The sequence below is a fragment of the Calonectris borealis genome, chromosome 23 (assembly GCF_964195595.1).
Source record: "Calonectris borealis chromosome 23, bCalBor7.hap1.2, whole genome shotgun sequence".
Lineage (NCBI taxonomy): Eukaryota > Metazoa > Chordata > Aves > Procellariiformes > Procellariidae > Calonectris > Calonectris borealis.
Genome location: NC_134334.1, coordinates 9,440,540 through 9,467,539, shown reverse-complemented (window position 1 = coordinate 9,467,539; position 27,000 = coordinate 9,440,540). Strand labels below are relative to the sequence as shown.

Genomic DNA, 27,000 nt, shown 5'->3' with positions numbered 1-27,000 from the left:
CACCTGCAGTACTGCCTCCAGCTTTGGAGCCCTCAGCACAGGAAAGACATGGACCTGTTGGAGCGGGTCCAGAGGAGGCCACGAAAATGATCAGGGGGATGGAACACCTCTCCTGTGAAGAAAGGCTGAGAGAGTTGGGGTTGTCCAGCCTGGAGAAGAGGCTTTGGGGAGACCTGATTGCAGCCTTTCAGTACTTGAAGGGGGCTTATGAGAAAGATGGGGACAAACTTTTTAGCAGGGCCTGTTGCGGCAGGACAAGGGGGAATGGTTTTAAACTAAAAGAGGGTAGATTTAGACTAGATGTAAGGAAGAAATTTTTTACAATGAGGGTGGTGAGACACTGGCACAGGTTGCTCAGGGAGGTGGTAGATGCCCCATCCCCAGGAACATTCAAGATCAGGTTGGATGGGGCTCTGAGCAGCCTGATCTGGTTGAAAATGTCCCTGCCCATGGCAGGGGGGTTGGACTAGATGACCTTTAAAGGTCCCTTCCAACCCAAACTATTCTATGATTCTATGAGTTACGTTGCACAGGAAAAAACTTGCACTTCCTTTAACACTAATTTTAGAGAGGCTGTGGCTCTTTTGGTAATAAGTATTGATTCCTCAGAGATCTGCTGAGTATTGTCAAGCATATAGATTTAATCAGAAGTGGGATTCTGGCTGTAGTGCGGATAACACACAGAACATCACACATTTCGTTAACTTTTTTTTTTGGATGAAGATAGGCAGGCAAGAAGAAAAGTCTCTATTCCCCTTCCTTCTGATCCTACACTGCCTGCTGCTCTGCAGGACCAAAAGCAGCATCTTCCAGACAATAAATTTTTGCGAGAAAATTCCCTCAAATTCCCTTAGGTGAGGTCCTGAGCACCTCTCCAGCCCCCAAGACAACGCATGGGGGCTGCATTGGGGCATTTGCACTCTGGAGTGTCATCTGATGCTGAGGTTTGCAGCAGGTTCAGGGCTCCCCAGCGCACACAAATACATTTAGGATGACAATGGGGAGAAATTGCTCCTCCACAAAGACTTTATTTACCATCTCAGACACCGCAGTGAGGAGCTCATTCTCTGAAGGCACCAGCCGTCCTGGTCTGCTGTAGATAAGAGCTGCGGGATTAGCTTCCCCGAAGGGAAACCCTCCTCTTGCTCTGAGGTTTTGGTGTTTCGCGCCAGCTGCTCTGCGAGCAGCAAGATCTGTGTGCAATCTTGTTTGTGTCGCAGCCAACTGGCGTCCTACGCAGACTTAGTATCTTCATGGAGCACATCAGAAAGCTGCGTCTTTTTGAGTTATTACCATGCTAGCTGGGAATTACTGCTGCAACCAGCCAGAGGGACAGGGACCCCCTCTTGCTCCTCATCCTGACGACTTCAGCAGGCTCAGTGTTGTGTGTGTTTTGAATAGAGTTACTGTGTGGAATTACTGTCATCTTCTGAAGGGATGTCTGATTATTCCAATTGCATTTGAATATCATCATGGTTTACCCATTTTAAACAAAGCAAACTGTCTGCTTTACAATGAAGAATGGATGCATAGGCAAATAAACACACACATAACTTGGTGAAGAATGAACTGGTTTAAAAGTCTGAAAAGCTTCCTTATTGGAAACACTAAACTCAAGTGCAAAGCTTGAGAAGAGCAAAGATAGCTAATGGTGAACAGATAACGATACATATCATCTCTCCAGGTTGGGTCCCTGATGCTGAAAGTATCAGCTCCTTGGGGAAATTCTGGGCTGCAGAATAACATGGCTAGCAGCCAAAGTAGCCCTTGCTTCTTCAAATGCTTCCTAATTAAGTTCTGGCTATTAATCTGTCTTCCTGGGTTAAAGTTCTTCTATGAAATAACAAATTAATGTGAATCATCTCAAGGTAGAGGCAATGAGGTTGGTTTGATTTGAAATCGGGTATCATCCAGCTCATTTGAAGTGGCTGGTTTGTGGCTGAGGCGTAGTGAAGGCTTTGGATCTTTTTTAATTGATCCTAGAGCTGTATGGGCAGCCCTATTCTCCAATGCACTGATTAAGGGTGATTACAGAATTAGCTGAAAAAAAAGATACAGCGGGATGTCATTGCCATGCAGAGATATTCTTCTGTTCCTCAGTTCCAGGCTCTAATCCTCAGAATGACTCATCCCCTTTAATATTTTTCATAAAGCTACTGACATTGCATTGTTGTTTACCCAGATAAATCTGTCCAGGGCAGCAGCGTTCAGCTGCTCACCTGCCCTGCGCCCCTTCTGAGTGCGGCAGAGAAAGGCATCCTTCTCCATCCATCAGCTGTGCCCAAGCAGGAGAGGGTCTCCTCTTTTGGTGAACTTCGGGTTGAGCTTTTTGGGAATCATCATGGCAAAGCCGGTGGATGAAACTCATGCTTGAAGATTAAAGACATGCTGGAGCTGAGGACCTTGAGGACCGGGGAGATGACAGCAAGTGTGTCCACCTGCCTGTCCGTGCAAAATACAAGTTCATCCTGTCCTGGTTTCGGCTGGGATAGAGTTAAATTTCTCTCTAGTGCTGTGTTTTGGATTTAGTATGAGAAGAATGTTGATAACACACTAATGTTTTCAGTTGTTGCTAAGTACCCTGCTAGTCAAGGACATTCAGCTCAAGAAAACAAAACAAAACAAAACAAAACAAGCATTGGGAGGGAGCACAGCCAGGACAGCCAGCCCAGCTGGCCAACGGGGTATTCCATACCATGTGACGTCATGCTCAGTATATGAATGGTAGGCGTGTTCCAGGAAGTACCGGTCGCTACTTGGTTATCGGTCAGCACGGGTGGTGAGCAATTGCATTGTGCATCACTCATTTTGTATATTTTATCATTATCATTATTATTTTCCCTTATTTTTTCCCTGTTCTATTAAACTGTCTTTATCTCAACCCATGAGTTTTTCTCACTCTTACCTTTCCAATTCTCTCCCCGTCCCGCTGGGGGGGTGGGTCAGGAGGGGAGTGAGTGAGCGGCTGCGTGGTATTTGGCTGCCTGCCAGGTTAAACCACGACAATCCACTTATTATCAAAGGATCTAAAAAGCTCATGGGAAAAAGGGGGGTTGAATTCAGGCCATAACCCCTGCCCTAAACCCCTTCTCTGAAGAGCCCTGGAAATGACAGGAATTTTTGATAAGTGGGGATCAATTTAGCCTGGGGGTTGATGGGGTTGAGGTGACCTTGTTGAGACGTGAACTTGCTGTTCTTGGGAGCTCACATCTTGAACCCCAGCATGGCTGTGGGTGCTTTTGTCTCTTGTGGGCATACTGAGTCTTTGCCACTGGGCTAATTCTTTCGTCTGCTGGGCTCTTCGACCCGTTAGATTATAAAATGTTCGGGGCTGGGTCTGTCATCTCCTTTTGTATACAAAGTGCAGCAGGAACTGGATCTTGACAGTGCTTCCTAGGCACAACCATAACAAATGTGATTAATACGTGAGGGTATAACACGACTTCTATTTAATTTGTGAGTGAATGAGGTGGTTTGGAAGGAGTGATTCAAATATCACAGCTTCACCACAAGCCTGAATGCCAGGGGTGCTCTCTGCTCTGTAGCAGCAACCCCTGCAGTGCTGATGGCTACAGCACAGCAGCACGCAGCTCGCGTCGATGTTCCCATCCTCGGTTCCCCTGTATCCTACTGCATGAAGAAAACACCTCATCACACGTTAGGAGAATCTGAGTGAGTGCAATTTTCTCTAAACACCTAATTTTCTACTAGGCCGATTGCACCTATTTTCTAATATGCAGCTGTGACACCATAATGACTTGTAAAGCACCGTTCTGGGTGCCCTCCTATCTACGTGAAAGCAGTCATGGCATCTAACCACTCCGCTCTGCTTCATCCTTCCCTGACCTAAACTGCTCACAACATCCTGCTTTTATCAGGCAAGAGAGCCTTGCAGCAACTTGGTATTTAAGTTGGATGGCTGTAGTCCATTAGCAACTGCCCAAAAGCTGAGCTCTGCCTTCCAGAGTAGCTGATCCTTCTGATCGGTCATTTTTATTAGCTTGAGATTTGACTCGGGAGACTCATGAGCACAAAGTCGGACTTTTTTCCTTGGGTTAAAAGTGTGGATGGAATTTAAAGCAGGTGAGGAAGGAAGCTATAAAAGATCTTGCTGTTATTCACCTTTATTGGTAATTGAGACAAGCTGTGTGGAGAGAGAAGCCCAAAGAGGCCAACAGAGATTCACATGCTCACCTGGATTCAAAAAGCACATTAAAAAACCCCAGCAGAGGAACAAAATTAAAAATAGTAAAGTGGAGGAGAAGGATTTACACATTCCTGCTTAGAAAATTAGCATTAAAATAAGATATTCTGGACAAGCAAGTATGATGTCTGGTACATTTAACAGTAGCTTTGTGGAGCAGTTCATGGATCTCATGGACACCAATGACTCTCCTGTCTGTGCTGCAGAAGATAGCCCCATAGATTCACCAAGTGGAGTTACTAAGGAAATCACAACAATCAATAACTGAAGAGCTGGCTCTGGAAATCCTACTTTTGCCTCCTCACGCCTCCAGTCCAGCCCCTAGAAGAAGAGGGATCAAGTCTGCTTCTCCGTAGCCCTGGAGGCCAGCTCAGACTAGGATGATCTTGTCTTTCTGAGCTTGGGTGCCCACTAGCAAAGCCCCTCATTTCTCTTTTCTTTCCATGGACAGGAGTGAACACGTGTGGCTCAAGCCAGACAAGAGCAAGGTGTTAATGCACTGCCTGTGTGCAAAACACTTCTGACGCGCTGGGTGTGCAACTGAGGAGGAAGCTGGAAAGCGATTTTGTTTTCCCTTTATCTTCACCTCCTCCTGCTCTCCCCTTCCCTCATTGAAATCTTCTGCTAAAGGAGATGTGGAGGCAGTTTGGGGAAGGTGGGGAGAGATGGTTTTTAATAATACACCTATTGAAGGTTTCGCGTGTTCTATCTAATCCTTTGTTTGCCCTTGTTCTGTATCAACTCGGCGAACACAAGCTATCAGTTTAATTAATGGGAAATAGGTAGTGGGAACAAGGAGCAGCAATACCGAGCGCTGCCAGAGCTTCCCCTCTCTTGCTTTGATCAGATCACTCCCGACTGCCACTCTGGGCTGGAGCCGTGTTCTGAACTTTGGAGAAGATATGGGGAGACAAGATAAAATTTGATGTTGCTTTTACTTTCCACTGCAAAGCTGTTTGCTCTGGGAAGTTGTAACTTGGGCATGGTTGGGTATCTCAGTGGTGTGGACATTCGTGATCATTCCCTTCTGCAGGAGTTTTATTTTGCAGGATATACCCCAGGACTATGTTGCTACAATAAAGGCAATGGTATCTGGGAGCCAAGCCAGGTATGGGAGCAGTTCAGAATTTCTCTTTATGGACCCCTGATTTTGGAGTGGAGGGGAAAAGCAGGAGAAAGGGGAGATTAATCCATGCGAAGTGCACTGCTCCTTATGCCAACTTGATGGGTAAATAACAGCTATGGGTATTGGATACAGTTTTCCTGAGAAAAAGAACTTTCAAAGCCTAATTAGTGGTTTTGGTTTTGATAATCATTCTTTAGTCTACATCCAGAGTGTTCACCACCATAATATCTCTTCAGCTTTAGCCCAAAGTATGATGTAGCTCATCAAAGGGCAATCTTCACCTAGCCCATTGCAGCAAGTAGGTTGTTTCTCAGCATCGTTTTCATCTAAAATTGTTTTCTCTTGGTCTAGGTTTGTGATTCCGCCTGTCCTTGCTGCAGGCAATAACCTAGGTCAAAACAAGTCATTGCCTTCTTCCTCGTGATGAACGACCTGCTTTCTCACCAGAAAATGACTTGTAAATCTCCAAGTCGAGTTTTCTCCTTTTAATTGATCCTATAGTTTAAGATCAGTTTGTAATGAAACTTTTTAGGACTTCAGTTCATCTTTTTTTAAAAAACAAACTCCTCTGCTGTGTAACTACTATGATTTAATTGCCTCTTAGCACTTATTGACTCTGTGGACCATGGGAGATTCAATCTAATGGGGCAAAACAAAGCTCAAAAAATCTCCCTAAATGCTTATGTGTTAGATCTCACCTCTGGAGTTGTTACTGTTCTTCCAAGTAGATAATTTGGCCAATTACAAGTTTTTAGATACACACTGCACTTGCACGAAAAGCACGTGTGAAAATTGCTGATTACAGTAGGCTCACACAGTTGAAGAAGGGTTTGTGTCATGAAAATCCCACTCTCGTTCAGAAACTGTTAAAATGCCATTAAAGACAGCAGGCAATTCTGACTCCGAGTTGTTTGGGTGTAGCAGGATAATTCCCGGTTGCCAACAGAAGTTGGCAGTTTCTTCTCGGTTTTGAGGCTAACTTTCAGCATCTCTTTGTTTCATGCAGCACGACTTTCCTCTCTGAGTAATAAGAGATGATTTACCGGATGTCATATCTAAGCCTTGATGAGATCTAAGATGAACTTTCAATAAATTAAACATTTCTCAAGAGCACAGAGCTACATGCAAAACGGAATAGCCAAAACAACCCTGGTTTTGCTGCCTGCAAGCTGTTGACTCCCAGAATGGCAGTCCCCCAGCAAAATTATTTCCACTATGCAATAATAAGCTTAGTTGCTGCTTAGATATCCAGGAATGCTAATAAATGATATTAAAGATGAGCCGCCCTGGGGTGGATGTCCCTCTTGGAGGCACCCAGGAGTGACATTTTGTTCCTTATAGCCAGTGTGGCTTCAGCATCTGGCCATTGGTTTTTGGTATCTCCTTTTTCCTGTGAAAGTCCTTATATTCTGGTCACTTCTTGGTCTTCCTGGCACAAACTGAACAGGTTAAATTATTTATGTCTGGGTGACTCTTGAGTAGACTTGCAGGATCAGACCTCAAATATCCTATCTCTTCCTTTCCAACATATCCGTGTCGGGGTAATATGCGCACGTGATGTTCTGGGTGGGTTAACAGGGTGACAAATTAAAATAAAGGAATCAATGTACTCTATACATGTGGAAGGATCAACCTCTTCCTCTGTGTGCTTGTACATACAGATTAGGTGTGTTACTATAAATCAATGTATTCAATTCCTGCGGAGTTGCTGGAGGTATCTCAGGGCCGCAGGGATAAAGAAGAGGTTTTATCGCTTTCATCAGTAAACATTGCAAATGATCGATTAGACAGTGAAATGTTCAGGACAGCTTTTGATTATCAGGTCTCCAGCTTCTTAAGCCTCTCTGAACTGAACTGGGGCTGCCAGGGGCCCTCCAGAGCATCTCTTCCCGTGTCAGCGCCGCAGGACCGAGGGCTTTTATCCCTCTTCTGAAATGGCTCGTCCCTCCAGCTCCGCCTGCGCCGAGGGTGCGATGTTTCTCTCATTCCATCGAATCTCAGGCACGCTGCAATTATTGAAATTAGACAACTTTAAAATATCCCGGCAAACAGCACTGACTTGGAATTAATCACAATTCTAATTTGACAGAAAGCGATCCCGCTCCGCTTGCTGTGATTTCTCCTCTCCCCACCCACGCACGGACCCTGCTGCAGGGTGTCTGGGGGAAATGAGACGTACAGCCTGCGCTGCCTGGTAAAAGCCTATTTAAGTGATCAGCCACAGACTTGGTTGGAATATTAGGCAGTAAAACAGGTTTTCTGGAAAATGAGATTGCCCCCGGCACTGGTAAATCCATTCAAAGATTCAAGGAAGTCGGGTGGATATGGGGACATTTGGGAGGCAAGAGATATTTTTCTCTCTTAATAATTCGTATACTGAGAGACTATAAATTAAATAGTTTTCAAACACAGGACCTGATCCTGCTCTCGTCCTCGTTTTGTACCTGTTTCAGCCTCACTTATTTCATTGTGTTTAATCCTGAGAGAGAAAGATTAGATGTCATTTCTGAAATAACATTAAAATCCAAGCATCGTCTGTGGTTTCTGGTAGGGTCCACGTACATGGGAAGTGACTGGCTCCACTCCATCAAAACCCTATGTTTTAATGGGGGGGAAAATGCAAATGAATGTTTCGCCCAGGCCAGGCGGTGACGAGGACGATGCTTTTGACCTCAGACATCTCTCGGAAAGGATCCCCCATCCCGGCAGTGCGTTTGAAACGCCTGTGACAGATCTCTGTCTAGGCTGGCTGGTTTAACGAAGCGCCGATTTCTCTGAATGAAGAAAGACGGAAGATCTGTGCAATGTGTGGTTTTAGTAAATTAAGCGTTACAAATGCTGCCACCGCCCATCCCCCCTTGCATATGTTCCACTTTCCTCAGTATTAAAAAACAAATAGTCTGCAGAGCAAAACTGTCTTGAATCTCATTGCCTCGTCTACCGCTTTACAAACAAGGAGAAATCTTACGGGTCATATATACCATTGCCAGTCCTGGCTGTACAGAACAGGACCATAATAAAAGAGATTATGCATGCTCATGCCTAGTCCTTGCTAGATTAGCTTTTAAATATTTCTGTTTTCCAAGAGGAAGAAACAAATAAATGAAGTGTTCTTCCCTGGGGCTGCAACAACTGTTGGGAGGATTTTGATTACTGTTGGCTGTGTTGCCGGAGAAGACGGCTGTGATTAAATACTTGGTGTAGGGCTTGCTGAGATGAACCCCAGCAGTGGCAGAGGACACAGCGGTGTTGTCCTTGGAGCCCTCGTGATCCCCTTGCCAGGGTAGCAGGAGGTGAGTCTGGGAAATGCAGGATATTTCCATTCCTTTCACCCAATACTTTCTCCAGAATTGGAGATAAAGGAAGATTTTTCCAACGGTGCTAAGCCAGGACTCACGCAGGGAGGAGAGCAATCGGTGTGTGGGTGGCAGGAGCGGAGGAGCAGGGACTGACCTCTTTGGGTATCAGGCTGGAAACAGACGGAGGTGCAAAAGGCAGCCCAGGCTGCACTGCAGCCTTGCACAGGGGCAAAAGTAGTTGCATTCAGGCTTTGCCCCCGTCTTGCCCTCCGTTACCCTCTTGTAATTCAGGAGGAGCTTTTCTGCCTTCGGCAAAGAGCAGACTTGGCATCCCTAATGCGTCAAGGGAGGATTGATGCTGGAACAAAACTGGCAGAGCACGTGGCCTGATTTTTGGGAAGTGCTGAAGGTAATTCTGGCTTCAACCGAAATCTGTGGGAGCTGCAGGTGTTTGCATCACCGGGTCTGACAGAGTAAGAAATACAGCCTCCCCGTGCTGCCTGGCTTCCAGGAATATTAAAAGGCTGCTGTTAAGCAAACTGTTACAGTGTCATCTTCAGGGTGCATGCCAAGTTTCAGCCTGGTGCAATCTGAAAAGTGAAGATAGACAACCTGGGAAATTGAGGTGCAAAATGGAAGCACTGACAGATGCTTAACAAATATTTTCAGGCCCTGATGGTAGGATAATTTTGTATATCTGACTTTATTTTTAGAGTTCGGTTGATAGTTGCAAAGACGGAAGAGGAAAGCTTGAATCTTTGTTTGGAAGGAGCCTGCAAGACCAGATTTCCTATTGTGCCATGTTACAGTTACTTTCAACACGATTCTTGTTTCTGATTAAAATAATTCAATGTGTTTCTGCAGCCAGCAGGAGGTTGAAGCAGTTTGTGCAATGGGAAATGTAATAAATGTTTCTGAAGGCAGGGAAAAATATTTAGCAAATCTAAACTAGAGTCAAGTCCCATCTCTCTTAATTTGACTAAACAAGGCAGTAGATAAGGCTTTTGCTTTTGCAGAGCAGGAATTTCAATTACTCACAGGAAGTTTTCAAATTAAGAAGAAGGAATCTAACAATGAAAATCATTTCCTTAGGTTTCAAGTTCTTGCAATGCGATGAGCCAGGATTTAGAAGTGATTAAAATGATAAGCAACTAGTAGTCCTTGCCAATGCCCGTGCACTCCAGCTATTTATGGCAACAAGTGCCGGGGGAGCAGGACGCCGTCCTCTCCCAGCGGCCAGCTGCTACTGGTTTGGTGCCTTGTGTTGTGTGAATGAATTGTTGGTCTCTGTTAGGATTTCAGCGAGGGTCTATGGAAGCAGAGAGAAATTTAAAAAAAACCCCAGACTGCAGGAGTAAAACATCAGCTTCTGAAAGCAGGTCTTACCTCCTGCAAACCCGCTGCTCTGCGCGGCAAATGTATGGAGCGACCATGGGGCTGCTTAGGCAGGTCCATGTTGGGGATGGGACTACGGGAAGGCAAATGCAAGAAGCCAGGATAATACTGGCGTTATTTCTTATTTTTCCTACAGCAAACACGCTTTCATTCTTTCAGACGTCTCATCATTCCTGATGCTCTACGCTGGGTTGTCCCGATTTCCTTATAGCTTTCCTAACGCACAGTGGCAGAAGTGGGTGGCACAGTTTGAGCCAAGGTCTCCTGCGGGAGAAGCAGGGTACTTACCTCCAGCTGTGTATCAAAAAAGCAGATTTATTTGTATTTTGTTTTGTACCACTGGACACCTCTGCCTGGGGCATGACCCAGCCTGGAGGGTCAGCCAACAGCCTGATGCCCTCTCGGCGCTGCGAGGAGGTGCCACCTCCAGATGTGCCAGCACCCAGCGTCTCCTGGCCTCACCTGGACATCTCGGACACTTTGATCTTTCCAGGGAAAAACCAAGGGCATAAGATGTTAAAGGTGACTGTGGCACCAACCTCCTTTCATTAGTACAAGCTCAGCCCGGAGAAAGCTGCTGATCCCACAGAGCCTCTGTGGAGGCTTGATCCCAGCCTAGATCCAACCAGGGAGCTCATCTCGTGAGTTTTTTGGCCTGCGACTACCTTAATAAAGAGACTATAATAACCCTCAAGTATTGTTCCAAGAAGATGAACATGAGCCATCTTATTTAAGAAAAAAACCAAAAAATAACCAGTATTTAAGTCGAAATGGAAATGGGACTGTTACACAAAAGCTGCAGTGAGAGGACATTTGAGGAATGTGGAGTATTAGATCCAAAAGCCCAGATGCGTCTGCGCTCGGTTCCTCCGGCCTCTCTCAGCAGCGTTTCGGAGGGGTGAGGTGGTGCGAAGGGATGAAAGCAGGCGGGAGGCCGGGGGAGCCGGCAGCCCCCTCGACCCTCTTTAGTGATGGCTCCATCAAAATCAGCAGGACGCCATTGTGCACAAAGCCCAAGGATAGAAAGATCACGGCCAAATTTAATAAAGCTACTAGCGTTTTCAGAGTTGTTTTATTTATTTTCTATTATGTTTTTTATCACCCTCTTATTAGGCAGCAGCTATTCTGTGGCCGCTTTCAATCTCTTTCCATCAGGCGGCTGCATTGATAACCAATTTTTTGCAGCAAAGATCTTTTCCGGGCTTGAATTATTTGGATTTTATTAAATAAATGTGCATTTGTGTAGAATGGAAACTTTGCTCCTTATCAGGATCATCTGTCTTGGTGAAATGACTTGTAACAGCTGTTCCATGAAGCAAAATCTGATAGAAACGCTGGGCCTAGGTATAAACACAAACATTAGTCACCATGGAAACAAAAGTTACTGCGAGATGGCTCCAAAAGCTGTGTTTCTATATGTTTCTTATCTTGACTAAATATTCCCATGAGATTTTGCCAGCCACTTCATTTAAAGTCGTCTAGGAAATGCTCTGTTTGCATGCGTACAAATCACTCTGGAGCGGCACATCCGGATTTGGGTACCACATAACTCCGCTGTTAAAATCATGAGGTTATTGATTTATCCCGAATCCCGGAGGCTGGGGAGGGACAAAACACCATTTTAAAATACCAAAGGGCAAAGTTGAATTTAGGTACTTGCGGAAGAGAGCGCTCGTGCTTTAGGCTGCCGGTTTAACCCGGTTCCAGACTGGGATGCTAGCTCGGCATCCCACCCCAGCGAGTATTGCTGTCAGCGTGGTGTGAAGGGTCAGTGCTGCTCTGCCACGCGCTGGGCTGTAATCTGGATAATTGGGGGGCTTTGCTCCTCCATCTGCCAGTCCTGTGACTTCTCCGCGCATTTAAAAATACATCGATGAAGGAAGAAGGTTCATCCCCTGCCAGAAGGGCTGCAATTAAAAACCAGTTTCTCTGTTGCCAGAGGAGCTGCATCTTTAGATAACCCTTGGAGACCACTGAAATAAATATAGTTGCTGGTCTAAGGCTGGCATCTTGTAGAGACGAGCCAGCAAAGACCTAATAACGATGTTTGCCGAGGTACAGAAATAACCACCGCAGGGCAAACCTGGGGCTGTTTCAAGGGAACAACTTGCTCAGCCGGAGGTGGTATCACAGCTCAGGGTGTCGTGCAGCATCCATACACGGCCCTAAAACCTCCCTGCAAAGGAGCTGCTCTTCCTTTGCTTTCTTGGGCCTTTGGTCTCCTTTTTGCAGGAGTTTTAAGAAAATTCACAGTTGCCATAGCAACCACCGGCTCTGTGGCACGTGTGGCTCCCTGCACACGCAGGGACCGGGTTCCTTCAAAGAGCGGTGCGGGGCTCAGCACCCTAATAACGGCTGAAGCACTGCCTGCTCTCACCCCCCGAGCCTTGCAAACTGTCCAGCCCAGCCGGAGGGGATGCACTCAACTGGTACCTTTTCTCGCTTCGATTGCCCATGTGGTGATGTTCTGGGTGCCCATATGGAGTCCAGATGCAAGTCCTCACTGTTAATGCACTTCATGCACCAAATCCCCGTCCTCGCGCTGTTGCTATCCTTCCCTGTCTTGGGTGAGGCAGGGAAATCATCATTAATTGTTTTAGCATCCGCTCTGGTAGATGCCTGTGCATCCTGATCTCGTTATCCAGGCCATCAAAAGGCCATCTTCTGCCTTCTGCAGTCAGCCAGCCCCCGGCACCGCTGCAAAGGGCTTTTTACGCAGCCTGCCCGAAGGTGTTTTGTAGCCCGACTTGCCCAGCAGCATCGCTGAGCAAGGCAGGTGGGATTGTCGTGGCCTTGTGCGCAGTTTCCCTCGACATAGTGCCCGAGCATTTTGCAAACTTTTGCTGAATTCCTCCTGGCGATGCCCGGCGGAGCTGGGAACGTGCTGGCAATGCACCGGAGCAAAGAAACAGGGCGGGCACACGCGAAGGTCTTATCTCGCCAGTGACGGACAGCTGCTGCAAAATGCATTTGGTTGGAGGCTTTTCTTTTGAAAAGTTCCATTGCCCCACTTCAGAAAATAGTGACGTATAACTGAGGGAGCCACCGGGCACATCAGTTTGGCAATCAAAGAGAAGGTAAAATCTAAATTTTTTTTTTTTTTAATGGCTCCTTTCCATAGAAATGTTGCTCCTAGTTATAGTAAAGCTCTGTTTTAAAGGAACAGAGAAAAAGCAAAGAGCAGAAACCTAGGTGGAGGCTCCCTTTGAAGTCTGGCTGCTCCCGCCTCTGTGGCGATTCGAGATCGTTTTGAAAACGGTGATGGGCCGACTTTTATCTGCCTGGGAAGCCCCGGGTACCGGAGGTCTCAGTGACCCAACTGGCACAGGCGGATGATGATGCTTAGAGAATCTTGTTGCCCAAGTTCAGTGTCACAGGTATGGGGGTTTAAGAAAATTAACTGTAGTTAGGGAAAATTTGGGACAACATTGAGAAAAGCATGCATTAAGGGTTTTTTTTGTGGTATGCAAAAACGCAGTTTCTTTTTTTGTGGGAAATTGAAGCATTGTTTTTTCTCCCTCTGTATCTTTCTTCTTAATTGTGTTATCGCTTATTAACTTGACCTGAAAATCCCTTTTTAACTTAACCCCTCCTCCCCACACACTTGATGGAAATCCATTGATCCCCGCCTAGGTGGTGGCACTTGAGCTAACAGACAAACCCGAGAAGGAAGATCATCCCGGGCTCTCTGAATAGCTGGTTCCTGCTGAATCCAGCAAGATTTGGGTATCTAACTCACTTAGACGACGACTGCTCTTTGCAAATCCCATCCCAGTAAGTCTATCCCACGCCAGACTGAGCCGTGTTGGCAGGCTCAACAGAATAAATTATCCTGGCTTGTCAGCTCATTCCCCCCAACTTTTTGCTGGGATTTCATTATTATTGGGGAGAGGGGGGTGTTGTGCTTGTGTAATCATGTCAGGTTTGGCCTTGGTGGTTATGTCATTATACCCACAGCAAACATTTTGAATAAATATTAAATAATCCTACAAAGTCAGACCCTGTTAGCACTGGCGGCAGAAGGCGAGCGGCTCCGACGCCATGAATTGAGAGCGCGGGAGGGGGAGGTTTGTGCCATTCAGCCCTTCTAAGGAGCGATTCACGATGTGCGAGCCGAGGGAGATGCCTCCTGCATAACTAAACGGGTTTGCTGGGCCATTAGGATTCCCAAGGCTGCGGGGAGTCGCTGGCACCCCGCAGCAGGGACTCCCCATCGATCTCCCCTCTGACTTGCAGCAGCAGCGGGGTGGGACGGGGCTGAGAACAAGCCCCTGCTTTGCCTTCTCTCTGCATTTACCAGCCCTTGGAACCCCCAAAGACCCTTTTTTTCAAAACAAACAAATAAACAAAACCTGCAAGGATAGTAATAATTGGAATATTATTATTATCAAGGATAATGATAATTAGAAAAAACTGGGGTCTTGTTCATTTACTTCCCTTTTCTTCTGAGTTTGTATTAAATCCCCAGAGGCCAGCTCAGCAAAGCACCGCTTTTTGAAATGGTGCCTATTTCAGTGCATCCCGCAGGGCACGTGCCTACAGTAAGCTTCGAGGTATGATCGCAGGTAATGAGAAGGGGTGAGAAACATCCACTGGCGGATCAGGGTAGAAGAAAACACCACGAGATAGGGGAATTGCTTCCAAGAAGATGGATTCGTGGTCGTGGCACAGCCATGTGGGTGCTGGTGACCGGTGCGATATGGTGGTCTTGCCGGGGGAGCGAGGCTGCAGGAGCTACCCAGTGTTTAATCTGGGGTTTTATAAAGCACGACGGATTCAGGCTGGACAGTAGGCAGCTTCCCCAAATCCAGCACAATTGGCTCTTTAATCTGCTGAAGAGATTCCTGAGCTGGATACCAACGCTATCTCCTCCTTTTGATGAGGGTGGTACAAAAAGCAAAAGAAAAAAAAAAAAAAAGGCACATGATGTGAATTTATTTGCATCTCCCAACAATAATCCAGTCATTCTGCCTGGGAAACGTGTGTCCTGCTTAATGCCCCTTTATGCAGGTTTTTTATGACACCCAAGAGTTTATTAATTTATTTACAGATTTATTTTGCAGAGTTGGAAGACGAGAGGCAGAAAATGCCTTTCCTTTTTTTTCTTTTTTGTTTTATGATGTTTTATTTTGTGAGCCAGATTGGCCGGGGGTTGGCTGAGCCCCCCGGCAGGTGGGAAAACGCCAGCTCCCCGAGCCCCAGCTGTGCCGCTGCGGAGAGCCACTGGAGCAAGTCCCGAGGCCTGCAAAGCAATTGCATTTCCTATGGAAATAAACGGCAGTTGTCAGAGCTGAGCGCTTCTATCCCGCCTTTATCGCCCCGTTTTGCCCATTCCGGCTCAGAATGGCACATGCAACAGCCGCTGAGGCTGGTCCTGGTCAGGGTCTGAGTCCCGGCTCTTCAACACCCAAAGGGTCAAAATTTGGGTATTTACTAATCAGAACTAAAGCCAGGTAATGGTCAAGACTCCAGCTCCATACTCAAGTGTCTGGGAGTCCCAGGCAGAAAACTGCACCGTAACGTTTTTCCTCTTTTGTATAAATTACATCTGGAAAACGCAGAATTGTTAGGATTTTGAAATAGGTGCCTTATTTCAACTTAACTTGCTAGAAACGATGCTGTTGCACAGAGTAATTACATAATAAATTTGTTAGAGGAATATAAAGCCATAAAAGCAGTGGTAATGGTTTGCAATTTAATAGCTGAATTGTAAATGAATTTTCCTATAGCAGCTTTAATGTAGCAGGCTGTTACAATTACGAGAACATTCTTTGAGGTGCCTTTAATTTTTTGTTGTTGTTGTGAAGTTCAGTGTCATTAATTCTCTGGTTTAAAGAAGCCGTATAGTTAACCACTTCAAGCCGTAAAAGACAACTTTGACTTCCTTTGCAACCAACAGATATTGTCCTGGAATAGGTGTTTTTAGCCCATTTGGTAGTTATATTTTCTTATAGTAGCTACCGTGGAGTTGCACCACGTACTGAGCTTATGACCTTCATCTCCTTTCCTTGATATCATCCATCCCGCTCCCGTGATGTGCGGCATCTTCTGCCACGGTGGTGGAAAGCAGGGAGGACTGAGCCACACTGTCTGGCTCAGGCGGCAGAGACCCCGCTCACAGCATTTAGCTTAACTTTTTTATTTATTTATTTGTTTGATATAAGAAGATATAAACGGAGGTATGTGGTATTGTGGTGCTGCGTGTGCCCCCCCCAGCCTCGGAGCTCTCTGGGCAGAGGGGGTCCCCGTTTTTGCTCCCGCTGCAAGGATGCTCCATCCAGCGATGGAGCCCCGTTACCCTCCCTTGCATGAGATCACCCCCCTCCGCAGTGCCGATTTCTTGCTCTTCCCCATTCCAACCCTCTGGATCTCAAATGTTGTTCAAAAGCAGCTCGAGCTCCCTCAGAAACAATTTCATTTGAGCAGGTGCCCTCGGCCCCGGGCACACTGACCCTTCACGTGGCAACAGGGTCCCCAGCGCCGGTGTCTCTTGGTTTGTCTCATCAGGTTCCTCTTCTCCTTCTCACGTTCGCCTAATTACAGCTTTCCACTTCAATACCAGCGTCACCTCAGTGGCCTGTTTTTGAAGGAAACGCCGTGAAACACTGTATCCGATTTGCTTGCGAGCAACATTGGGGCAATTTAAAATTTTTATAATTATTGATGGCATGTAATTACGTTGTCAATAACACGCGCTCCTTCTATAGAGGAGCAGGGAACTGTTGCGCCGTGGTGTATCGCAAATGCAAATTGGCACAGGCAACCCTAACCTGAGCATGGTGGGCGATAATTAAAAGACACAGTAAGGGCCAGGGAAGCTGGTGGAGACCTGACACTGCTCCGAGGGGCGGCTCTGAATCCCCCTCCTCCCGGTGGTGAATCCAGCTTAAGGGGAATGCATAAGATAGTGCATGTCCTAATGCGATTTTCTCTCTTGTGCATCCTTATTACTGTAACTTGAGCTTCAATTTCCGGGGTTTTTTTTGTTCATCAGCCCTTAATAGTTGGTAATTTGCTTGTGCTCCCGTCTGTGGGTGCAACGTGTAGAGCCCTGCCCTACTTCCAGCAGGGATTCAACCTTGCAGTTATTTCTCCGTAATCATAAAAAATTCGCTCTCTCGTTGCGTTCTAGACTGAGGCAGGCAACAGAGAAAAATAATTCAGCGAAGATTGGTCTAAAAGCGTGCTCTCGACGTGCCCCCTCCCCTTCCTCCAAAGATCAGGAGTGCAGCAATGCTGATTGCAGGCTTTTGCAGGGATCTGCCCCTGGATGCCGGACGCGGCCGGAGCACCGAGATGTGCCAGTTGTCAGGCTCCCCCTCGGTTTGCTCCCACACAGCCGAGTGACCCGGGTGGCCGATTCCTGCCTCACCACGCTCTGCCGCTCGGGTGGAAGGTAGCTGGGAGGTGGCTGCAGCCCTGCTGTGCCCGAGGGTTGGGAGAACAGGCTGGAAATCCTCCTCTGCCTCCCTCCAACCCTCAAAAATACAGTTTATCTGGCATCTTGCAGCAAAATCATCTCCAAAGACCAGTGCGCAGGCAGTGCTAGCTCAAGCAGGGGCAGCCTGCGCTTTGCTATGAGGTCTGTGGGGCACAGCAGACTTGTAGGGTGCTACGTGACCGAGCAAAAATGGGGTCCTCTATTGCAGAAAGTGCCACCCATCTCCCCCCAAAAAACCCCAGAGGCATCTTTGGAGCACAGGGGTGAGCTGGGAGCAACACTGCCCTGCACAGCGAGCTCCTGCCGCTGCCGTTCCCGGATGGGAAGGTGTTAAGTGGTCTGGCGACCAGGGATGTGATTCCTGCTCCGGAGCCGCTGCTGTCCCGCCAGGAATCTGTGCTGGAGGAGGCAGCACCATTGTGTGCAGCAGTGGGTGCCACTTTCCAGAGCATTCATCGATGCAAATGGAGAGCAGGCGAGGGGAATGAAAAATGTAAGAATCCAGTGTAAACCCTAACGGCACTGCGAGTGCTGAAATCTGAGCTCCCGAGTGAAAGTCCATGGCAATGGACTTCAGGCAGTAAAAAAGCTTGGACGAGGATGTTTCTGATGAACTTTAAATCCCCGACTCTATTTCAAATATCCCATATGAATACACCCCATGCAAGGTCATGCCATTTAGTGGATACACTGCAACCTTCCCAATTTTTCTTGGAAAACTGCAGAAACATTTTGATCTTTCACCCTCTCCACGCCGATGCTTGATCTTGACCCTGAAATTTGCCACCTGCCATCTCACCTCCTTTATGTGACCGACCCTGGCCAAACCTGTCACACGTCACCATTTGTGATTGATGGGGATGGAGGTAATTTCTGTAAGCCTGGGACGGTGTTTGTACAGCACCCAGCACCGGAGCACCTCGGCATTTTTATCTAACAAATGCCTCCACAATATAAATATTTAAGTATAATAAACAATTATGATCAAGTTTCTTGGGTGACTGCACACAGCAAGTGAGTTTAAAATTCATTTCCCATGGGTATTCAGGCTTCAAATTCACTTTCTGTGAATGTTCATGCTAATAAAACTCCATTGCACAGAAAGAGAACACAAGAGAGATGCAAATACGACAAGGGCAAATTTGCTTAGGAGTTCAAATGAATATTCACCAACTTTTTATTATTTTTAAGTATTCATTCCTATTTGCTATAAAAAGATTATTTTAGCTTTACTCTCCAAGCTCAGTGAAGCGTGTATTTCTGAGATATAATATATATCTCCTTGTATGAACGGAAAGTTTTCTTACTAGCAAGTGAAGAGTACATTTAAAATGTCCTTTATCTTCAGGAAAAATCTCTACTAAATCCACAGGAGTTATCACCATCCTGATTAACACCTGTATTTCAACACACCTTGCAGTTTAAGGCTGGGATTTTTCAAATAAGCCTAAAGGACGTAAGAGCCTCCGCTCCCACTGAAATGCAGGGGGGGGCAGAAGCAAATTCGCTTACTCTCCTTTATCACCCCCCTTTTTACCTGGGTCTGGCTCAGTGTCCTCACAAAACTACACCCATCCGAGGAGGGTTTCTGTGCTATTTCGGTGGCTTGCTGCCGAGCTCCCTGATTTTTCCGCAGATCCAGATTCTTACACCATTATTTTCTTCTGATTTTCTTTGCTCACCTTTCATCTAGCGCTGCCCTCAATTACGAGGATGCCAGAGATGCTTTCTCTTCACACAAGCTAAGCTCGTGTTTGGAAGGACTTGGGGGTCACCGTGTCTCCTTTTTGCCTGAGGCAGAGGTAGCACTGTTTTGACATCTTCATTTAATTTCCATCCTAGAACTGAAAGAGATGCAAATAAGCAATAATGAATATTTTCATTAAAAGTGTCTAGACATCATATCTGCGAACAGGATAATGATGCTGCTGCTTTCTGCAGAATAGTTTGAAGTAGACCCAGGCAGCTTTATTTTTTTTGTCAGAAAAGATAACATTTATTTTTTAAAAAATGTAATTTAATGTAAGTGAAATTAGGGTAATTGCTAATTATGTAACTGCAAATGAGGCAGATCTTTATCTTGAGGCAAGTTGGTCCAGTGCAGATTATGAACCGTTAGTTTTAATGGGGTGTCATCAGAAGGCAAGAAAATCAGCCAAACAGTCCGAAGCCATTTCTGGTGCTTGTGCAGACCTTTTGGATAGCGAGGGGCGTGAGGGATGGAGCATCACGCCTCTCACTGCAGGTCTGGCCTAACATTTAGTCTAAGAACATAAATGTGGATGTTACAGAAGGTACCGTGGTTTTTCTTTTCCTTGTCCCTTTGTCTTGCGCTGTGACAGAGCGAGCTCCCCACCTACCCGCCCTGTATTTCCCACGCCCCAGCTCACGTCTTCTCCGTCAGGTTTGAGGTCCCAGATTTTTCCAAGCTTAGTGTCCACCTCTGGGCCTCTGGCACTACGACAAACTGCACTCAACGCCCGACAAAACTTCATCCCGGGGTTTTCGATGGGGAGAGCTTTTATTTTTCTATATGCACTGGAAGGAAGTTAATAATACAAAAACTGCCCTAGAGCCAAGTACTGCGTTACGAAATCACTAACTTTCTAGGATAAACACATCACCCTCACACAAGCTGCAGTACGTTGGTATTGGAAAAATTAAATGCACTTGAATAGCTTTGCAGATATATATCTCTGTATCCATAAAACCTACTGACAGTGAGCAAACACAAGAGCTTGGCAGTCATCCTGCTCTGTTTAATTGCCATCGATAGGTTTTATATGTATCACCTTCTTAAAATCCCTCTGCCAACAGTCCTGCCAGCTTAGTGATTTGAGTCTTGGCCTGAAGACCTTTGGGGTGACGAATGTGCTGGTACGCACAGAACCTCCTGCATGCACCAGAGCTTAACAACATGTTTAGATTTTTCTAAGGAATCCATCCAGCTGTGCTTTTTTAAAATTATTATTTATTTAGCATTTTGCATCCTTATTTTTTTCAGACAGTCCTACTCATCTGCCCTGGCTTTCTCTGAGACCACTCATAGCGTTCCCCCTCTGACTAGAACATCAGCTTTCCCTTGGGCCCCTCCGGCTCCACCAAGCCTTCATCTGAAGGCATCTCCCCCTGCTCTGGTGCACCAGACTTGGGGAAAACTTCCCTGCTTTCAAGAAAAGCTACTAATATCAATAATATTAATATTAGTATATTAATAACTCTCACCTGAGTTACTGAAGCGCTGGATAAGGCTTCAATCCTTCTCTTTAATAGAGGACTGAGCTCCTCCTGGCGTGCCGGCTGCTGACCAGGGCTATCCATCTGGGACCGCAGATTGCTCCCAGCAGCAGCCGGGAATCAGACGGAGGGACCTGGGTCCGGCTGCAGCAGCTAACAGCTGGTCAGGCTTATCTCCAGTTTTCCCTAAAAGAGGAGGAACCGGTAAGAAAGCCTTGACAGCCTGGGCATTGCCCGCGGACACGGGCCGTCCTGCGGATGGGGAGGGCTTGGTGGGAGGTGATGCTGCAGACTGGGAGGTGGGTGGGACGGGTGCCTGGCTGCAGGGTGCTGCCCCAGGGAGAAAGGAGAAAATGCAGGAATAATGGGAATCATTTTAGATTATTTTAGCTGTCGTATATCAGAAGCAAAGTAAAATGCCCAAGTGAGTTGACAGCACCGCCGTTTGATCTCTGCCATGAACTGACTTAGAGCCAAAATTTTTCAAAGCCTGCTAATCGCCCCGGTATTGATTTTATACTCAGATACTTTATCACACTTGTGTGTTTGGGTGTGGGGGGGTGTTAGGTTTTGGGTTTTTTTTAAGTAATCTATGTCAGAAGCTAAATGGTCTTTCTTAGAAGCAGCATACCCCCTGACCTTCCATGGCTGGGTGTTACATTAGGGTACATCAACCTCCAGCAGGTTTCATTAAAAACTCCTGTTTAGACAAAACACGCGTGCTAGTGCAAGACGTAAAAAGTGTGGGGGGGGTTGTTACCATTTTTTGTTTTTGTACACTGCACTAAAGTAGAAAATATGCTGAGCCATTTTGAGTCAAGATAGCACAAACAGCCATGCCCCCATGCTTACAGCTTCGCATTCCCTGTTTTTTAACCCTAATCTCTGCACCTCTGCCTCACTGGTGTCAGAGCACTACAAAAATTGCCCATCACATGAGGATTAGCCCTCCTCCCGAGTGTGGTACCTTATTAGAGTACCAATAGCACTACAATTCTTTAGGCAAGAGATGAAGGAATTGTTCTTTATTTAACTGGAAAGGCTTGCTGTGTTTTATGGGTTGCAGTAGGCACCCCTTCACACCCAGTTTCAGCTCATATGTGCCTCAGTTTCCCCATCCTGGGAAACGAGGTCTGCAGTATTTTCCTGCCTAACCAAAGAAATAAAGTACTTGTGAATTATCTCATGTAAAGGGATTTCTCTCAATCCTGAAAAAGTGTTATTTTTCACAGAGTAGATGACTCCTGCCACTCTGCATTACAAACAGTTAAGATGGGCACCAATACGCTCCAAGCCCCAAATGCATAGAATCAATGAATACATACTGAAGCCTTAAAACACGACTATAAATCATGTAATGTGCAAATGTATGAATATTGCTCCAGTTTTTCAGCTACCTTCTCAAAGGTGAAACTTTATCTATGTATGTTTTTAGAGCTTTCATAGTTTAGCGGGGAATGCAATTGTATGTTTGTAATTTTATGCAACACAGGATTAGTCCACCCTGCTGGTAGTGTCTTGAAAAAAATGAAAAAAAGAAAAAAAAAAAAAAGTTTTATTGTTCCACACTCTCCAGCCACACTCTTTTGTTGTAAAAGCGGCTGTTTTTTCAGCGGGGCAATCCTCATCTAGGTGTGCCCCCGGTGTCCGTGCCACCAGCAGAACAAGGGAGGACGATGACACACCAGAGCATGCTTTCTCTCACTTGAAATGAAAAGGAAAGATGCTTTGCCTTGGGTAGCCTTGTAAGAATAAATTAGGTTTCACTCTTGTCTAGATTGCGCTGTGTGTTCCCCAAAACACCTGCGGGAAATTTGTGGATGCTAAGGTGCACCCTGGGTGGCAGGTGGCAATGGGGAAGGTGCGCTGCGCATGCTAAATCCCCTCTCCTTTCCTCTGTGGAGCTCTCCATTTCTGCATTAGTCTTAGTATCATTTTAGAGGCCTGAACCACACTCCAGATCTTATCTTTTACTTACTTCACAAATATTATAATCAAAAATTACATCTGTCTCTAACATCTTCCTTTTCCAGGATGCTCTAGCTGACTCCTTCCATGTGCTCTGCCCTGCAGACCCTGTTTCTGGTTTTGTTTGCTGGGGAGGGAGGAAAGGTCTGTTCTTCCACTGGTTTTGCCGATGGTATTTACTGCCACAGTTGAAATGGATGGGTACAAATGTTTATTCCTGCCTCCTGCCCAATTTAGGACAGTGGTCTTGCCTGTAATCCGCCAGGCTAAAGCAGCTAGAGGGTCATGAAAATTCAAAGGCATCTGAATTTCACTGTGCCTCTTGCTAATGTCAAATCTTCATAGGAACTGACTTCACAGGGCAAAGAAACTGTCAGATGAACGCTGAAGCTACATTAATGATAGGGTACATTGACCCACCCCGGTGTGTCATCATTGTTGCTGAAGGAAACACAGAGGCAACCCATAATCACCTTTCCTGCATCTCTCCCACTAACATCTAATTTAAGTATCTATTTGTCTGCTGATTGATCACAGGATTTTTTCACGGCACCTATTATCCTGCTATCCAAGTGCTTCAGAATCTCCCTATTCATTTAAGTTTTTATATGATCCTTATAATAGTGTCTGAACAGCTGATAAATCGGGTCTGCAAAGCAAATGTCTCTGCGGACTTCCCATTCTTCCCTTCCCAAGAGGACAGAGATGTCTCGTAGTAAGTCAGTAGGACCTGGTCTCCCAAATCACCCCTGCAGTTTTGCTGGACCTAACTACATTTTTCCCCTCTAATTTGCAATGGGGAAAGGATGGGGAAATGGCATTTCATACAGACTGTGCCTGAAGTTCCTTCTCTTTGCTCCCTATTTCCCTCTTCCTTTATGGACAGGGATTGGTGAAATCCAAGCAGTTTTACAGAACTAGCATGCAGACTTCACCACTGCTGCCAAGCGTGTCGGTACCGTGCGCGCACGTTTGGGTCCGCACTCGCTCTCCTTGCTTCCGCAAGTGCATTCCCGCTGCCTGCCACGGAGCTATTTTGTAATCCCCAGCTGCACTTGGGGGTCTCCACGACTTGCTGGTGTTCCACCCACCCACTGCTGCCAGCGGTCCCGTGCTTCGCTGAGTCACTGCCAAGCACCCACGCAGCGAGCACAGCCCCTGCCAGGCAGCTCAGCTCTGAAACTGCCCGGAGGGGCCAGCGCCCGAGCTCAGGGCATCCTGCATCCCCCTCCTGGGCAGCAGCTGGCCGAGGGCAACGGCTGTGGACCGTTTCGGATCAAGTGCGACCCTGGGGATATTTCAGCTCCTTAGGGATATTTCAGCCCAAACTACAATGAAAACAGTTTTTGCAGCAAAGTGTAACCTCTGCTCACGTGGATGCACCTTTGGGGCTCACCCCTTCTCTTAGTGGGACCTACAGCACCTACGTAGGAACAACCCAGCAAACCTGCTCCCGGGTGGAGAGAGCTGGGCTGGAGACCACCACAAATCAGAGGTATCGATGCAAGAAAGCTAAATATTATCACTGCACCATCATCACTATTGCTTCCACATGCCATGAAAGGGAGCGCTTCACGCTCTGCAGCAGGGGATACATTAAAACAGGAGTTTGTTGTATGAGGGCCAGAGTTAGATTTTTGTCAAGGTTTACATATTGACCAGTGAGATGAAGACGAGGTCATCTTGGAAATAGCTGCAGCATGTCACCCATGTTTGACTGCGTGAGTTTTAATGGCTTAATTCACCTTTCAGTTGTGTGGACTAACCCCAGGCAGGTGGGAGATGTGCGACGGCTTATATACATCAGATGACAGACATGGTCCATCAATGGGGAGAAAATCCCCCAAATTTGCACTGCACAAGCAGTTTTATGTTAAGCAGAGACCCTGAAACTCCTGGGTAATTACACTTACAGTTTTATAAAACTAAACAACAATCAATTCCCCACAATAGTGAAGAAAGCAGGCACCAAAAAACATTAAAAGTTTTGGGTACATTGCAGCGGGAGCTCATCACTGACACCGATACCTGCTTGTGAAAAGTATGGCTGCTGACGTCTTCCCCATAAACATTTAAATATAGGCTGAACATACACAGATTCATTGGATTGCTGTAATTCATTAAACAAATGTTGGGTTTAATAGAGCTGCGTATAAAGGCTGGTGCCATAGATGCGCTCAGCTGTGAAATATGCTGTGGAAGTCATTTGTTTGCAAGGGGTCTAGAAATCTGCTTCCTATTAACGTAAAATGGGTTTACTGGAGAAAAATCTCTGGGATCACATTTTTCTCTCAATTATCCCTTCTCAGTGGGATTCCTCGAGGTTTGCGCCGGGTAACTGAGATGTGTCTACGCTGGGGGGTTTGGATCTGGGGTTTGTTTTGATCCATTAAGCTTGTATCTCGCCGCGGTGATGTAATTCCCCCAGTCAGAGACACTTTATAAACATTAATGGGTTTGTTTTCGTGGTCCCGAGGGATGTGCAGCACAGGAAGGTCACCGGGACCCTTTCACCCCCACAGAAATGGAGATGGGGAAACGTCACTGCAGCATCGCGGGGAAAAACAGAATATCCACCCACATTTTAACCTGTCCATCCTTAGCTCTGTTTAATCCCATTTTAATAACTCATTAACTAAAGCACTAGCATTTCAGCTGCAGCGCAGCAGTAACACTTCAGCAAGGTTTGCATTAAGATGCTGCTATATACTCCAACCGAGGAAGGTGCTCAGTATTTTAAGAGCAAGAAGGGGCATCAAATGCAGTTATAAATACACAAATAAAAATGTGACCTTTGTAGATGAAAAAAAAAATTGTACACATTAGCAACTATTGTAACTTGGATGGAAATTACTTACCGGAGATGTGCTACAAGAGACTATTGAACTCGGGGCAGGCTGTGCTTTTTCTGGTGATTGCTGCTGAAGTTTGCTGGTCTCTTGGACCGGATTTTCTTGGTGTGCTTTTCTTTGCTGATGAATGGCCATACAGATGCCTCTGGTGACATTTGGAAAGGGCCAAATTGCTGCTGTTTGCATTGCAGCATGCCAGGGTGTAACAAAATAGAGGCGCAGATCAAAAATCCCGTCTTTGGCGATCTTTTTTCCAATCACAAAAGGTCAGTTTTAGAGGATGTGCTGAAAGAAGCTGGGGATACTCACAGCCTTTTCAGCTGGGGATTGCTACTGTAAACAGAGATACATGGAGCAGATGAGAAAATAATGTAAATATACAGACAGAAGGCAATTTTTTTTGGTGGAAGTGAGACGCAAGCAGATAAAAAGCGATCAGCAGAATTTACATAAGTCTTCACGATCTCAGAGGTCATCATTCTGCAGGATGACACATTGAAATTCATTTTTATTAAATTCTAGCTGATTATTTAATTGGCAAAGAAAGGATTTAATTGAATCAAGTCAAAGGGCCATATTAGATTACGTTCATCCTTAACACAAAAGGCTTTTCCCATTTAGTTAAACTGGTTCCTTTGCATATTGTACATATTAAACTATAAAAAGTGGTAATCTGAATAGCAAATTAAAGCGTTTGGAAGGCCTGAACAGTACCCATGTGCTACTCAGCCCTTTTTCATCTTCTAAACCTTCTCATATTCCCTCTACTGCATTCCTTACGCTGAAAGGAGAGCACACAGGGTGGGTAGTATTCTCAAATCTTCCTCCATCCACGTTTATGCCATCTACATGTTCTTGAGAAATAGCCTGCCTGGATGTGATGCTACTACTAGAACACGTTACCCGAAACTGAGGTTTTTTCAGGTTCTCAAGGCTACCCTTGCACTGCCTGAAAAGATGCTGAGTGTAGCTAAGGCTGAATGGAGATTTGAGACTTGTTGGTGCTGACTCAGGTTTCCCCTGTGTCCTTAGGAGATATTCCCGACCTCTCTGTGCCTCATCTGCGTGGCCAGGGACTCCCGTCCCTTAGGGACACGGACTTGCTGCATAGCTGTCAAGCTCCTGGTAAAAGCTGGAATTAAAAAAAAAAAAGCAAAGCAATTTTGGGAAGTAATATGTTTCTAATTTTGGCTATTTAATTAGCTTTTAATTTAATTTTTTGTTAATTCAAAACTAACACGAGAAAGGGACCGAGGCCCAATTCGTTTCCTAACACTTCATTTCACCCCAATTTTGAGGATTTCAGCAAAGGCTTGGCCTTCCGAATGGGAATCAGAACAACCCAAAATAATCCTCAGGTATCGCACTTTGAATGTACACCCTGGCGATATTTTTAATCCTCCCTTCTTGAAGGCAGTTTTGCTGCCAGAGCAATGATCGGGACCTTTCTGCAGCTTGGCGGGTTACCCTTACCTCAG

The 27,000-nt window shown here is 46.0% G+C and overlaps 1 protein-coding gene and 1 long non-coding RNA gene across 3 annotated transcripts in view; one reads left to right on the top strand and one right to left on the bottom strand.

The window, feature by feature from the left end:
* KAZN (kazrin, periplakin interacting protein) overlaps positions 1 to 27,000 on the top strand; it is a 243,457-nt gene that overhangs the window by 113,160 nt on the left and 103,297 nt on the right. The window lies entirely within an intron of this gene.
* On the bottom strand, positions 14,535 to 25,807 carry LOC142092276 (uncharacterized). Its single transcript, XR_012676991.1, has 4 exons — positions 25,529 to 25,807; positions 20,691 to 20,888; positions 19,148 to 19,309; positions 14,535 to 14,896 (listed from the first exon to the last, which is right to left on the bottom strand). It is a non-coding gene; the product is annotated as an uncharacterized LOC142092276 (long non-coding RNA).